Source organism: Nyctereutes procyonoides, unplaced genomic scaffold (assembly GCF_905146905.1).
Source record: "Nyctereutes procyonoides isolate TBG_1078 unplaced genomic scaffold, NYPRO_anot_genome, whole genome shotgun sequence".
Classification (NCBI taxonomy): domain Eukaryota; kingdom Metazoa; phylum Chordata; class Mammalia; order Carnivora; family Canidae; genus Nyctereutes; species Nyctereutes procyonoides.
Window position 1 is genome coordinate 39390336 of NW_026575125.1, and position 16773 is coordinate 39407108.

At 41.7% G+C, this 16773-nt stretch overlaps 1 pseudogene; it reads left to right on the forward strand.

Moving 5' to 3' along the window:
* Positions 1-1267: 1267 nt before the first annotated feature.
* Positions 1268-16773, forward strand: part of LOC129517898 (glutathione S-transferase Mu 1-like) — a 193522-nt pseudogene continuing 178016 nt past the window's right edge.

Here is a 16773-nt window from a genome sequence, read left to right on the forward strand (position 1 = left end):
GATTGAAACTTCTAATCTCTAATCACATGGCTGGTTCTACGGGTGACCAGCTCTACCATTAAGTGTGGTCCAAAAGTCACCTCATTAACATAACAAAAGACATCTTTATTGCTCTTACCACCGGAAATTCCAAGTGTTTTAGGAGCTCTGTGCCAGAGCCCAGGATGAAGACCAAATATATATTTCTTATTATAAATCTAACATCACATTAATATATTTTCTGATAATGAATTATCATTGCATTTCTAGGATAAAGCCTACTTGGTTGCATTTCTTGGATAAATCCTAGATGTTTTAATTTTTGTTTTGTTTTGTCTTAAGTACACTGCTGGATTTTACTTCATGAGATATTTAGGATTTCTTTTTCTTATATTTTCCTTCATAGATTGTGTGTGTGCGTGTGTGTGTGTGTGTGTGTGTGTGTAGAAAGAGAGAAAGCAGGCGAGCAATTAATTTAATCTTGAAATTTCTGTTGCTTAAGACAACAAATGTTTGTTTCTTGCTCATACAAAATCTGCTTCAAGCTGGGTATCTCCTCAAGAGCAGCTCTCCCCAAGCAGAGATTCAGGCGGATCCAGGCTGTTTCTATTTTATGATGTTGTTATGGCTCCTGGGTCTCTACAGCAGGAGAAGAAAGCTCAAAGATGGTGAACGGGCTTTTGACTTCCTCAGCCCAGAAGTGACCGTGGGCAAAAGGTAGTCATGTGGCACCACAGAGCTGCAGGGGGATGAAGAAGTACAGTCTTTTAGGTGCCTAGGAAGGAAAGGAAAACTATGTATTGGAGAGCATAAGTAATGTCTACCACACAGGCAGGTAAATTTGTACCCTGTGAGGGTAGCCTGCAGTTTTCAATTCTCAAGGGAGACCTTCTTTTCACCCAAATCCCAAATCCAGACATTAACCTTTGCTGGAGGATTTATATCCTGTCTATACTTCTGAACAGAGTACACAGTTTTGACAGCCTATGTTTTATTCAGGGATCTTAATTCCATCTCTTTGCCTCACAAGGGCCTTAAATCTTGGTGCCTCTCCAAGTGGTTAAAATATGCAAGTCTTTCATTTACTAATGTAGTAATGCTTTTAGGGTAGCCAAAGCACTAGTGCCTATATAGTTAGTAGGTTTCCCTTTAATTTTTGACTCTTGGGATTCCTTCCATCCTAAACTTTTTATTTGGATGTAATTTCTAACTTAAAGAAAAATCGGAAGGATAAAGTTCCAGCCCAGCTCCTCTGAGGTTACACCCTGAGCCCACAGAAAGCTGAACGATGGCCATGACCTTGGCTCACTGGGGCATCCATGGGCTGGCTTATACCATCACCTGCTTCTGGACCACACAGACTCAAAGCTATGAGGAGAAGAAATATGTGATGGGGATACTCCAAGTATGACAGAAACCAGTGGCTGAATGAAACATTCAAGTTGAGCCTCGACTTTCTCAGTCTTCCCTACTTTGTTAATTAAGTTCACAAGATCACCCAGAGCAATGCCACCCTTCACTGCATTGCTCACAAGCACAATCTATGAGGAGAAACAGGAGAGAAGATTCGTGTCGACAATTTGAAGAACTAGGTTACAGACACCTCCAATCAGCTGGCCAGTGTTTGCTACAGCCCTGACTTCGGAAAACGAAGCACGAGTCCTTGGAGGGATCCCTAAAAAGATGAAGGTCTCACAGACAGTTTCTAGGGAAGAGGTCACCATTTGCGGGGGACAAGATCACCTTTGCAGATCTCCTTGCTTATGGCATCCTTGACCTGCACCATATATTTGAGCCCAAGTGCCTGAATGCAAGAAACATGAAAGACTTCATCAACCTCTGGCCTGAAGAAGATCTCTGCCTACATAAAGCCCAGCTGCCTCCTCCCAGGCCTATGTTCAGGACTGCCATGGGCAACAAGTAGGACCCTGTTAAGACCAGGAGAGAGGAGAGAAGAGGGATGCCCAGGTAGCTCAGTGGTTGAGCATCTGCCTTCAACTCAGGGCGTGATCCTGGGGTCCTGGGATTGAGTCCCATATCGGGCTCCCCGCAGCGAGCCTGCTTCTCCCTCTGCTTATGTCTCTGCCTCTCTCTGTGTATCTCTCATGAATAAATAAATAAAATCTTTACAAAAAATCAGGAAAGAGGAGCAAGAAGCTAGTACTGCACCAATACTGCTCCACTGGGGCTCTGGAGAAAAGGTGAACCTCCCGGCACTCCAGAATCACCCTTCTTGTTAATTTCTCCTTCTTCTCTTTCCCTTCTTCCTCAATTCAAGCCCTCTTAGGCCCCTATTACTCCCCCAAATACTTGTTCATGTAGGCCTTTTAAAGCTCTACAACACTCAACTTCTCTTCGGCAAAGTCTGTCCCCATTGACATTATCGCTCTTGCACTAATGTCAACTAGACCATTCTTCCTTTTATGGTTGCCTCTACTTTGAGGTGCCCAACTGGACTCCTCACCTGTCGAGCTCAAGCCTAAGCTCCCCAACATTTCCCTAAGGACCAGTATTGGCCTGGTATGCAGGCCCTGCTCCCCTAACATGGTCCTTGTCCCAGTCCTGCCTGATCCCCGGTAAAGCCTCAATCAAACGTGCACACACACACAATTTATGAAGGAAAATATAAGAGAAGAAAATCCTAGACCTATCTCATGATGCAAATGTTCTCATATCAAATTCAACAGTACTAAAAATGAAACAAAATTAAAAACATCTCAACTGTATTAGTCATATTTAAAATTTTTTCTGTATTTATATGTTTTGACATCTTGGAACCTTGCTAATCTTAGAGAGACTTCCTCTTCCAGGGCTAGCTAATTTCTAGAAATAGTAAACAATTTGCCTGCCAGCAAGTCTTTCGTATGCAAACCAACAAATTCACAGACCAATCACCTCTTTTACCCTCTCACACATCAAGCCAATATTCCCCCTGCCCTAAATCATCCCAGGGTCAGGTACAGGATGACGGGACCATCTCTGTAACCTGCTAAAATTATTCAAACTCACCAATCCTAAAATATTTACCTTGCCTTGCCCATTCCTTCCCATGAAAACCACAATAAAGGCTGGCACCCATATTTCCTCTTCACTCCTTCTGCCTCCTGATTGACACTGGTACTTCCCTCTGTGGCCCTGCAAGATGCGACAAAACCCTCTACTCTTAGGAACAATTGTAATAAACTCTTATTTCAAAAGCAGTGGTCTCATGTCTGTCATTTTACCATACCTGATTACCAAACAGATCTCAGGAACATTTCAAGACGTCGACCAAATGAAATGATAATTGATTATCAAAAAATCTACTCCTGTCATATATCACACTACTAAGGAACATAGTCATATGATCATTTCACTGGAGCAGAGAAAGTAGTTGATAAAACTCAAACAAATATATCCATGCAAAACCTAGAGCAAACATATTTAATTGTGACACTTTTGACACACCCTCATAAAGTCAGTCTCCATAAACATCGCTAAGTGCTTCTGTCCAACATTATGCTGGAGGTCCTATCCAATGCAAAAAGTGAATAAAAACAAAGCATATCTAAATTGGATTAGGAAGAGACAACCTGTCTTTGTTTGAAGATTGTGTGATAGTCTACATAGAAAATTCAAGAGGAGCTACAGATAAATTATTAAAACAGATAAAGATTCATCAAGTTTGCTAGATAAAATATCAACCTAGAAGCCCAAATAAAGTCCTCAGGGTGCCTTCACATTGTGTTTTATAACATAATACTGAGTGACAAAAGCAAATTTCACAAAGATTCATGTGGTTTGGTCCCCTTTACATAAAGTTCAAAACCCCCAAAGTAATATTCTGTATGTTCTATGGATGTATACAAATGTAATAATTTAGCTAAAGCTTGCGTGCTAATGATAAATTCTAAATTCACGATGCTGATTACCTTGCGGAGAGAGGAAGGAAAATGAGCCAAGGGTGATAAAACTGAAGCTTCATCTAGATCTATCATTATTTCCCCTTAAAAATCAGATGCAAATGTTATAACAAATTAAGATTTGCTAAAACTGAGTATACCTTATATTTATTGCTACAGTTTTCTGTATGAAATATTTCATGATAAAACCAAAAGAATTAGAGAAATAAGTTAGAAAGCTGTATGGTAATCTAGGTGAAAGTCAATAGGGATATGGTCCAGGACAGTAGTCTGGAATGGAAGTAAAAGAAAGAAATATTTAGTCTAGACAGGAAAATGGGAGTAGGGAGGAAGCACGTACACTATCACTCGGGTGTCTAGCTGAGATGACAGTGCAGATAAAATTGTAACCACTGAGACGTGACAGGAGTGTGTTTTCTGCCATGTTTCATTTGAAAGATGCAGAGGACCTCCTGGTGAAAGCATGAGACCAAAAGTTGGAGACCTGATTCGGAATTTGGGAGGAAGTATGGATGGGGAACATGAGTGTGGGGATTGCTAGCACTATAGACAGTAATAGGAAATACGTGGGTAGGTGAGACCATCCAGGTGATGGTAGCAGAGTGAAAAGAGTAGCCGAAGGAGGAGGACAAAGTCCTTAGAAACATTAATATTTAAGGGGTTGGAAGAGTAGGGGAAGTCTAGAGAATGGTTGGAGATACACGGAGGAGAGGCCCATGGAGATGGAAATTTCAAGGAGGTGCATTCGGTGGTTTCACATATCACTGAGTTCAATAAAATAAGGATTAAGAAACATGGCATTTAAGGGGTGCCTAGGTGGCTCGGTAGATTAAGTGTTAGACTTTAGCTCCGGTCATGATTCCATGTCAGGCTTCCTGCTCAGCAGGGAGTCTGCTCTTCCCTCTCCCTCTGCCCCCCCCCAAGCCCCCTACCCTGCTTGTGCGCTCTCTCTCCCTCTCTCTCTTGCAAATAATAATAAAAAAGAAACACATCATTTAAGTTTTGCAAATAGGTTACTTGTGACCTTAGCAAGAGTGGTTTCAGGGAATTGGGGTTTGGGGGGAAAAGCCAAATTGAAATGAGTCAAGGAATGAATGGCACGAGAATATAGGAGTATAGATCACTCTTTTAAGAGCATCACTACTGGTATTAGCATTATAATTGCCAGAAATATCACCACTACCAACATTGATAATCCTTTACCCCATTACTACTACAATCACCACCCAGTCCACTGGCCTTTTGATAATGTCTTTTCCCTTCTCTCTGCTTCTTTCTGTTCCCTTCTCAACCAATCATACATAGTTACACACATCTGAAACTGCTTGAAAGTATAAAGTTGAACAAATATTGAAATGGCTGCACTAATGCTTCAGCGAAACTTGACCATATTTTTTTAAAAGATTTTATTTATTTATTTATTTATTTATTTATTTATTTATTTATTTGAGAGAAAGAGAGAGAGAGCATGAGGAGGGGAGGGAAGAGCAGAGGGAGTGGTCTCCCCACTGAACAGGGAGCCTGATGCGGGGCTCAATCCCAGGACCCTGAGATCCATGACCTGAGCTGAAGGCAGAAGCGTAACTAACTGAGCCACCCAGGAGCCCCTTGATTTTAAAGTTACCTTTTTTCTCTCTTCCACAAACTTCCCCTCCTCCGTCATTAGCCTTTTGTTTCAGGAACCTGGTACCAACCTGAGGATGACAAAGAGGCCAGCTAGATACCGTATTTCCCTATAAACACCCCTTCCCAAGCTCCTTCCTCTCAGTGGGCTTATAGTTTTTCAAGGCCATAGCCTGCTGCAGCCTCCTTTGCCCAGCAAAGAAACAAAGCTGTTATATTCCTCTTTATGCCAAACTCCGTCTTTGCGTCATATTTTGGCTCCAAAGCACAGAGATCAGTTTTTTGACAACACATCTACTACATTTGTTTAGGTCTGTATATAAGGTAAGATTTTTGCCCTTGAGGGGGTTACTTTGTAGTGGACAGGACAGGCATGCAAACATGTGACTTTAATGCTTGTCCTCTGTGGTAGTCATTCATATTATTCACCAGATATTTCCAGCTCTCCTTCAGTAAACATAGTAGAATTACACTTCCTTGCTTCTGTAGCTGGGTAGGGCCATCTGCTTAATTCTGGCCACTGAATTCGTGAGTTAAAGAGATCTATGCTCCTTCTAAGCTACACATTTAAATTTAATTGCTCATGTGACACCCTTTAGAGCTAAACTACAGTAGGAGTGATTAACTATTGCCTCTGGGCCAAATCCAGCCTATAGCCTATTTTATAAATAAAGTTTTATTGGAACACAAATGTGCCCATTTCTTTACATATTGTCCAAGGCTGCTTTTTTTAAAAGATTTTATTTATTTATTCATGGGAGACACAGAGAGAAGCAAAGGGAGAAGCAGGCTCCCTGCAAGGAGCCCGATGTGGGACTCCATCCCAGGACCCCGGGATCACAACCTGAGCCAAAGGCAGATGCTCAACCACTGAGCCACCCAGGTGCCCCTGTGCTCTAATGGCAGAGTAGTTGTGACAAAGATTGTATGGCTCTCAAAAGCTACAATCATTTACTATATGGAAAAAGTCTGCTGACACATTCTCTAACACAACCTACCTTATCCTGAGGCTAGAGGCAAATGGGAGCAATCTCCGATTTGCATTCCCTGGCTGTAAGGGATTTCTACAGACTGAGCATTTGTGCTTTTACCCCCCAGATCCTTTTTTAAAAAAGATTTTATTTATTTTTCTGACTGAGAGATAAAGAGAGCCAGAGAGCACAAGCAGGGGGAATGGCAGAAGGAGAGGGAGAAGCGGACTCCCTACCAAGCAGGGATCCCGATGCAGGCTCGGTCCCAGGACCCTGGAATCTGTTATTCATAAACCACCTTGTCTGTGGCATTCTGTTATGGTAGCCTGAACAGATTAAGATAGGAATAAAGGGAGTATTGAGGGATGCTTAATATGATAAATCAATTTTTATTTTTAAATTTTTAAAAAAGATCTATACTTATTTATTCATGAGACACACATAGAAAGAGGCAGAGACATAGGCAGTGGGAGAAGCAGACTCCCTGCAGGGAGCCCGATGTTGGACTCGATCTCAGGACCCTGGAATCACAACCTGAGCCAAAGGCAGGCACTCAACCACTGAGCCACCCAGGTGCCCTGATAAAGCAATCTTTAAAAGGCAGAGGTGTCCAAAGGAGGACTGGGCTGTCTTGCAGCAGTGAAGAGTGCAGGTGGCCCTGGGGTATGGAGGATGAGTTCCCTGTTGCCCCAAGTATTCAAGAAGAAGTTCACTTACCTCTTAGGAAAATAACATATTAGTTTTTATAGCTGCATAACAGATACCTATAAACGTAGAGGTTTAAAACAACATACATTTATTTGCTTACAGTTTTATAGGTCAGAAGTCCAGCACAGCATTGCTGGTTCTCTGCTCATCATATCACAGGGCTGAAATCAAGGTGCTGGTCAGGCCAAATTCTCATCAGAAGATTCTAGGGAAAAGTCCACTTCGGAGCTCATTCTTGTTGTCAGAATCCAGTTCCTTGTGGTTATTAAAAAGAAAGAAGCCCCCACTGGAGTTATTTGCTTCCCATGACAGCAAACTGAGATCTCGATTACCATTTCAGCCTCTCCTGGGAGTGTGACCTTGCAACAGCTAATCTGAAACTTCAGGATCAGCACGAGGGACATAACGTATGATCAAAACTCTGCTGGTCTTTCTCCCCCACCCTAAGAAAGAATCTGTCCTGGCCTGAAATAATGTTTCCATTTATTTTGCTGATAGCTTCCTTGCCCCACCCTCCTGCCTATAAAAACCTTCCATTTTGTACAACTCCTCCAAGCATCTCTCTACTTGCTAGATGGGATGCTGCCCAATTCATGAATCACTTAATAAAGCCAATTAGATCTTCAAATGTGCTCAGTTGAATTTTATTCTTTAATAGAGTGAGGTCCCTGTTTCCTTGTTGGCTGTGAGCCAGAGGCTGCTGTCAGCTCCTAGAGGCTACTCACCTTCCTTGTCCTGTCTTCTTCCATCTTCAAGTCAGCAATGTGTCTTAATGTGTTTTGAGTGTCTCATTTCCTGTCTGTGACCAGCTGGAAGAAACTGCTTTTAAAAGGCTCATGTGAGGGGTGCCTGGGTGGCTCAGTCGGTTAAGCATCTGCCTTCGGCTCAGGTCATGATCCTGGAGTCCTGGGATTGAGCCCAGCGCCTGGCTCCCTGATCAGTGGGGATTCTGCTTCTCCCTCTCCCTCTGCCCTCTGCTTGTGCTCTCTCTCCCTCTATCTCAAATAAATAAATAAATAAATAAATAAATAAATAAAATATTTTTTAAAAAATTAAAGGCTCATGTGATTCGGTCAGGCCACCTGGATGGTCTCCCTGTCTTAAGGTCAATGGTGCCATATAACATAATCAAAGTATGGGAGTAAAATTCATCACATTCAGTGTCCAGGCATTATGCAAGATATGCATGTGGTGGTGGTGGTGGGAGGTGATCTTGGAGACCATGTTAGAATTCTGGCTGCTAACCATAAGGGGATGCTAATGGATACTTTAGCACTCAGCTAAACAAATTGATGTTCAAAATACCTTCTAATCTTGAGGATCTATGATTCCCTAACTACACTGAAGTTTGAATTGAAAGGAGGGGCTTAAGTCACAATTGCTGCCTACATGCACTTTATAGTGTGGTTAACATGAATACAACTAGCAACACTGTGTTAAATGAATGGTTAAACTGCAGTTTAAGAGTCTCCAGAAGGCCAAGGGGGAATGAGATTGCCGAGGACTAAAAGGGTTAGAATATTTTCTTGGAGAAGATGTGATTTGAACTGTTACTTGAAGTAGGAAGAGATAGAAATAAAGTCTTTCCTTTTTCTAAAACTCTGGATGGTTTTTATTCACTGTAAGTTGACATTTCTAAAGTGTGATACTGAAAAATAGGCTAAGAAAATTTATTTAAAGCTTAGAAATAGGCAAAAGGAAGCCTACATATCTTTGCAAAGTCATACCAGAGTAATGGCGACATGTTCATTCTCTAGATCAGTGGTTCTCAAACTTTCATATGCCTCAGAATCCCCTAAAGGGCTTGTTAAAACACAGAGGTCTAAGCCCTATCCTAGACTTTCTGATGCAGTAGATCTTGAGTGGGGCTCAAGAAATGGCATTTCTAACAAGATTCCAGGTGATGCTGGTCTTGGGAGCACACTTCAAGAACTCTTGGGTCTAGAGGAACGTAACATCGTTTGACTTACTATTTACCGCTATTTATCAAGGCAGAGATTCTGCTGAGTGACAGGTAAATTTGTAGAAGTTGCCAAGGACTTTTGTACAGTGGAAATGCAAATAATCTGCCCAATGAAAAAGATAACCCCAATGGTTAGTTTTACTGCCCTATAAAACTTTAAGGTTTCAGCAGTTTAGCAATCTTATTTCAGCATTTTCTCTCTTTCAGTTGACTGTATACTGGTTTCTCGGAACCTTCTTTGAACCAGCTTTACCATCCCACTGATGCACACTCTCATTAACAAGTTAAATAAACCTTTGTGTTAAATAAATTTCTGACATATGCTCACTATGTTAGTATGATAGTCATGATTTTTAACTTTTTGAAAATTATACCCTGACAGGGCTGTGTGATCAAATAAGTTTTGACAAGTCAAGTTAAGGAAATTTACGCAGGATTCTTAACAATGCACCTCTCGCAGCCTTTAATTTGCTATTTAAAAAGTAGATGATGCAGCATTTTACCAACTTATTTGACACCGGACACTTTTTACTCCAAGTGTCTCTAGAAAACACTGCTTTACATAGTTATTACCAGTGACATCATGGCCATTCCCACCATCTCCAAAAGAAATATAAGTTACCTAAGGGCACACACTGACTCTCATCTCAGTGGTAGCAGCTTATTTTTAAAGACAAGGAAGAGATCTTTTGTTGTCAATTGGCATTGAGGAGGCCTCCATCACCAGATGTAGGGTGGGGGACAGTTTGTCTCCTTTTTATCTCCTAACACCAAGTGAGACTCCAAATTCCCCTGAGAGTTCGTGTGAAATGACAGAGAAATATCCAATGCAGTTTTTCGTGCTGGAGCCAAGTCTCCCAATGCCAGAAATCTTTCTTTTTCAGTGCAGCAAAATGTTTGTAGATTTCTCCTTTTTCAGTGTGTCTGGGATAACTCTTCCACAGAATTGGAGAGCACTCACTAGTGGTTTCGGAGCAAAAGTAGTTGCCATGTCAGGAATTCTTGGTTCTGTTTCTACAGCCCCACATCAGCAGAGGCCTGGATTGAGCCCAAACCCATGTTCCAATTATGGTTTCTCATTCTGGAAAGCTCTTTTGTCATTTGGGGCCTTTTATCCCCCAGTAAGGCTCTCACTTTCCCTCTCCACAACCAACTGACTCCCTTGAGTCCTAAACTAAAGTTGAAGAATGTGAGGATTGTAAAGATTGACAGCTTGTGGTTTCCTTCAATTTAGAAGCAAACCTTATAGGGGCTCATGTCTTTAAATCTATGAAGTAGAGAAACTGCTTTCCTTACGGGTGAGCAAAGACCTGGGAGACTGTTCCTATGGTCAGTTGTGTGTTTGTCCAAAGTGAGGAAATTGCATAGGTTTATGTTTGAGGTTCCTGGAAGTATTTCCACCAATGGGATTGTGAGGTATTTCTTCCAACCTTGGAATTTGGCCACCTTTTGCCTACCTACTGAAGGGTATTTTCTCAGGCAGCCATTCCCTGTGTTCCATTGATATGGAGCACTCACTGAAGTCGGTAACCTCATTCTCGGGCCAAGTAAGAACCGAGGTGTATGGAGATTCTTAGCATCCACATGGAAATCCATGAGTCCACACTCACACTACCCCCACCGGTCCCCTTGATACTGTGCAGACTGAAACAGATCCTGACTCTATGGAACTACTCGAGGCTGGAGAAAAAGGTTCCTTCAGGTGAGTCCATAAGTTCCAAAGCTGAACCCTGGCTTTCTCCATAACTACTGTCAAGGCCACACCACATGCCTACAACAATGAAGGCCAACCATGTGAGCAAGCCTTCCTATATTTGGTCAATTTTGTTCCTTCTTCCCTTGTAGTTTACTGTCGACTACACAAGCAAAGCACTTTTCATACTGTCACGAGATTTGCTCTTTGCCTTGCAAAAATGTTCATATAATTCATTCTATTTGCATGCTTGGTGGTGACCATCTTGCATCTTTTTTAAATTTGAACTTTTTTTTTGAGATACTTGTAGATTTACATGCAGTTGTAAGAAATGGTACAGAGAGATCCTATGTGCCATTTACCCAGTTTCCCCCAAAAGTGGCATCTTGCAAAACTGTAGTACAGTATCACAACCAGGATATTGACATGGATGCAGTGCAGAAAAAGAATCATTGCATCTCCACAGGGACCCCCCTTGTTGCCTTTTATGGTTGCATCCACCACTCTATCTCCCTTCACCTGCCCCTACCCCCTGGAAACCACAAATTTGTTCTCCATTTCCAAAATTTTATCTTTTCAAAATATTATATAATTAGAATCCCATAGTACATAACCATTTGGAATTGGCTTATTATTTTTTTTACCTGGCATAATTCCCTAGAAGTTCATCAAAATCATTACATGTATCCATAGGTCACCCCTTATTACTGCTGAGCAGCATTCAACGATATGAATATACCACCATTTGTTTAACCATTCAACCATTGAAGGACATCTGGGTAATTTTCCAGTTTGGGACTATTACATTTGTGCACAGGTTTTTATGTGCACAGAATTTAAGCTTTCATGTTATGTGTGCAATTTTCTGGGTCATGTGGTAATTTTATGTTTACTTAAGAGACTGCCAAACTGTTCTACAGGATTGTTCTACCATTTTACATTCCTACCAGCAATGTATGAGAGATCCAGTTTCTCCACATCCTTGTCAGCATTTGGTGTTATCACTATTTTTTATTTTAGCTCTTCTGAGGGGTGTGTAGGGATATCTCATCGTGGTTCTAATTTGCATTTCCCTAATGACTAATGACGTTGAACATTTTTCATGTGTTTATCATCTGTATGTCATCTTTGGGGAAATTCCTGTTTATATCCTTTGCTCATTTTCTTATTGAATTTGTTGTTTCTTTACTGCTGAATTTTGAGTGTTCTTGCTTTGTTTTAGATTCAAGATCCTTGTCAGATATGTGGTTTGAAAATATCTGAGCAAGTTCTATTGATCTGTCCTTAAGTTCATGGATTGTATCTTCTATCATCTCCATTCTACCACTGAGCCCCCAGCCAGGGAGTTTTTATTTCTCTTGTTATAATTTTCAGTTTTTAATTTCCATTTAGTCCTTTTTATAACTTCTGCTTCTTTCCTGACATTTTAAATTATCTTTCATTTGTTTCAATATAATTTGTAATTGCTTGTTCAATCATTTGTATGATGGTTACTTTAAAATCTTTATCAGGTAATTCCAACATCCAGTTCATCTCTGTGATGGCAGCAGTTAAACATTTTCTTTTTTTCCTTCAAGTTGTGGTTTTCCTGGTTTCTGATGTAGAGTGATTTTCAATTATATCTGGACATTTTGGCTATTACATTAGGAGACTGTGGGTCCCATTAACTTCTTAATTTTAATGGGGAGTCATTTTGTTTAGATTTACTATGCAGGTCCTTGTTTAATTTTTTAAAAAGATTTTATGTATTTATTCATGAGACACACAGAGAGAGAGGCAGAGACATAGGCAGAGGGAGAAGCAGGCTCCTCATGGGGACCCTGAAGCGGGACTCCATCTTAGGACCTGCGGATCATGACCTGAGCCAAAGGCAGATACTCAACCACTGAGCCACCCAGGTGCCCAAGTCTTGGTCTAATTATTGAACTGTGATTCCAATATAATTACCAGAGTTTTGGGGGTGCTATTTTTTGTCTACTTGACTTACCTCAAGCCACCAGAGTTTTCACTGATCTTTTGTTAATGCTATTGGAGGGAGCTAAAAGAAGTAAGCTTGCTCTAGGCTAGGCTGGTGAAAACCTGTACGTGGGGAAAGGAGTTTTCCCGCTTTAGGGATGAATGGAGCTCCCAGGTGCTTTTTTTTTTAAGATTATTTATTTATTTATTCATGAGAGACACAGAGAGAGAGGCAGAGATGTAGGCAGAGGGAGAAGCAGGCTCCCTGCAGGGAGCCCGATGTGGGACTCAATCCCAAACCTCTGAGATCACACCCTGAGTTGAAGGCAGATGCTCAATCGCTGAGCCACCCAGGCATCCCTTCCAGGGTGCTTGTTATTCCAGGCTCCTCCCAATAGCAGGCTCCTCCCATCTGTGGGGGATGGAGAGTGCCTCCCTAGTGGAGTGCTTGTGAAGGTTCCTTGGAATGTCTCTGGGGGGGGGCGGGTAGGGAGAGTCTTAGGCCTGGAGGGACAAATAGCCCTCCTGGCAGTCTCCCCACGGCTTGGGGGGTGGTGTAAAGTGCATCCCAGTCTACACACTTACTGTGGCATGATTCCATTTATCCGTTCCCTCCCACTGCATGTATGGTGTCTCTGAGTGGGGGAGGAGAGCCTTGGGCCCAATAGGGAAGCAGAATGCTTCCCAACTGGCACTTGCATTGGGATCCCCTTTGCCAGTACCCTTTAGCTGTGTGGTGTCTCTGGACGGGGGGGAGAGGAGTCTCAAACAGAGTAAAGATACCCTGATCACTTATTGTCAGTGTGGCATCCAATAGATTCCCCTTGCTGGTTCTTCCAGGCATATATAATATTGTTGGTGGGGCTCCCGTTTCATCTGAGGAAGGAGTGAGCCTATCAGGGCTACCCTTTTTCTTAATAGGTTGTGGGTTTGGAAAATACTAGTTCTGAGTGTTCTTCTGTTGCATGGTGGTTTGTAAGCTGTCTTGACACTGTGGTGTTCCTCTAGTCCTGTGGTCTGTCTTCCACCTTTCAGAGCTTTTCTTTGGGAGTCTTATGAGTTATTTTCAGGGCTCACAGTTGTATGCAGAAAAGAGCAAAAGAGATGAGTCTACACCATCTTGTCCAGAGCAGAAGTCTCATTTTTCTTATTCCTATATAATCTCTATTTTAGCATTCCTAGCAATCTGACAAGTTTCTTTACTATCACTTTGCCTTTATCACTGCTTTTGCACTTATCAGATATTAGAGAGTTAATAATATTTATAAAACATTACAACCAAGAGCAAGGTCAGTAAATATGCAAGCGTCTAACAAATACTGTGAAAATAGAGACCAAAATCCTGGCATGTAAGCACTAAAAACACAGTAATCATGCTTTTGTTATAGAACAGGACTTTCTTTGTTCTTATGTAGACTTTTAAGTAAAGAAGACTCACATATTTGTAATCATAATGACCGTTTATTGAACTCTTATAGTCCCCAGGCAATATGCTAAAGGCCTTTAGTATATTATCTCACTAACTCTTGACAATAACCATATGATAATGTAGTTGGTTGAATGGTGTCCCCCCACCAAATGATAGTTCAAGTCCTAACCCTCAGTGTTGGTGAATATGACCTTATTGGAAAAAGATGTGTAATTTACAGATATAATTAAGTGGAAGGGGGTGCCCGGGTGGTTCAGTCAGTTAAGCATCTGTCTTCAGCTCAGGTCATGATTCTGGAGTTCCAAGATCGAGCCCCACATGGGGCTCTCTGCTCAGTGGGGAGTCTGATGTTCCCTCTCCCTCTGTCCTTCCCCCTACTTGTGCTCGCTCTCTCTCTCTTTCAAATAAATAAAGTCTTAAAAAAATTAAGTGGAGGATTTCAAGATGAGATCATGCTGTATTGTGGCAGGCCCTAAATCTGGTATCCTTCTAAAGGGAGATTTGAGATGCAGAGAAGAAGGCCATGTGAATGCAGAGGCAGAGATTGGAATAATGAAGCCACAGGCCAGAGAATGCCAAGGATTGCTGGCAGTCATCAGAAGTTGGGAGAGAGGAGTGGAATGGATTCTTTCTCCTAGCCTCTAGAAGCAACCAACCCCACCAATACCTTGGTTTCAGACTTCAGGCCTCCAGAACAATGAGGCAGTACATTTCTGTTATTTTAAATCACCGAATTTGTGGTCATTTTGTTACAGCAGCCCCAGGAAACTAATACAGGTATGATTGTTTGCCACCATCTTACAGATGAGGAAACCGGATTGGAAAGGTTAAATGACTTGCATATGTTCACACAGCTTGTAAGTAAAGGAGCTGGGAATTAAGCCCATGACTATCTGCTGCAAAACTTGTCTTTTTCAACCTTAACCTTCTAAAATTTTATTGATAACAAATTAAAAACAGCACCATGGCCTTCATGCTTACCACTCGGCCTACTCCTCCTTCAGGGGCATCTCCATACTCCAAGACTTCCTTCTATTGCTCTTAAGCTATTCCTCCTCCATGTTGCTATTTGAGATGAGTGATTAGAGTTGGCACATTATGGTTGGGTATTACTGACCGTGAGTTTTTCCATCTCAGGAAAAGTTTAAACTGGTTCTAGGAGAGAGAACATTGCTTAACACAATGGAGAAGCTCCTGAGAGGGTGTCTTCAGGCCATGAGCAGCCAATCAGAGGTAGAGATGGGTTTAAGCTGAGCAAGGTCTGTCATGTCCATTCAAATCACCCATGCTAATGCCTTGCTTCCACCACACTTAAAGCCAGCCCAACTATTGTTTTGAGGATCAGACTATAGCAAGAGATATTTGCCTCCTGAAACTCAGTCTTGGGGCATTGGGATTGAGCAAGAGTTGTCATCCAGTTTGCCCCCTGCCAAGAAACCTTATATCAGGGGCTGAGGAGAAAAGCAACAATTGCTACTTCCTTGTGGTTCTTCTAAAAGTGTTTCTTCTAATAAGATGTCATTAAACATTATGCACAGTTGGCCGGATATTAAAATTATAGATGAAAACATTTTTTAAAAATGTGTTCATGTAAAAATAAACCAATGTGTGAGAACAGAGTGCCTAAGCAGCAGACGGCATACTCTGGGGTGGGGTGTCCCGATGCCAGGTCTGTCACCAAATTTGGTGTCATTTGAGTAAGTCGTTTCAATCTCAAATACTTACTAAACGCCTACTGTGAGCTAGGTATTGTTCTGGCCAATTATCTGCTTGGTGTCGGCTACATTGGATAAATTCTTAACTCTCCCTTCTGAATATAACTACGACGAAACACTATCACTTTTTTTCTTCTTCTGGCAGGAGTTAGGAGAGATGGGAGCAGATAATTCTAGAACCAAGTAAATCTGAGACTAAATTCTGTTTTAACTTTGAACTCGCCAAATGGAACATTTTCCACATTCGCTCAGCTGACAACCGTGAGCAAATGGCTCAATGGTCAGAAGTCAGAGAATTAGCAATCAGTTCTTTTCTGAAAGATGAGGCAAAGAACTATTTCTTGAATACTGGCTAATTACTTAAATCTTGTTGGAAAAGAAATATTCTAAAGCATATCAGTTAAGTTGTCTGGGGAAACATGGGCACATGAAGCTTTATTAATGTAATCAGATCTTAGAAAATATGAACTTGTGCCTCAGTGTTTTCTTTTTTTAAAATTTTTTAAAGATTTATTTATTTATTCATAGAGACACACACACAGAGAGAGAGAGGCAGAGACACAGGCAGAGGGAGAAGCAGGCTCCATGCAGGGAGCCCAATGTGGGACTCGATCCTGGGTCTCCAGGATCACACCCTGGGTGGAAGGTGGCACTAAACCACTGAGCCAGCTGGGCTGCCCTTACCTCAGTGTTTTCTTTTTGAGAACTTTGAGGAACAAAATGTCCTTAACAGTGAAACTCTTCATATGGCAAGAGTCCCCATGAGTTGAGCCTAGCAGGGGGTGGGCAGTGCAGAACCCAGTGCCATGACTGAACAACCTCAACAGCTTGCCT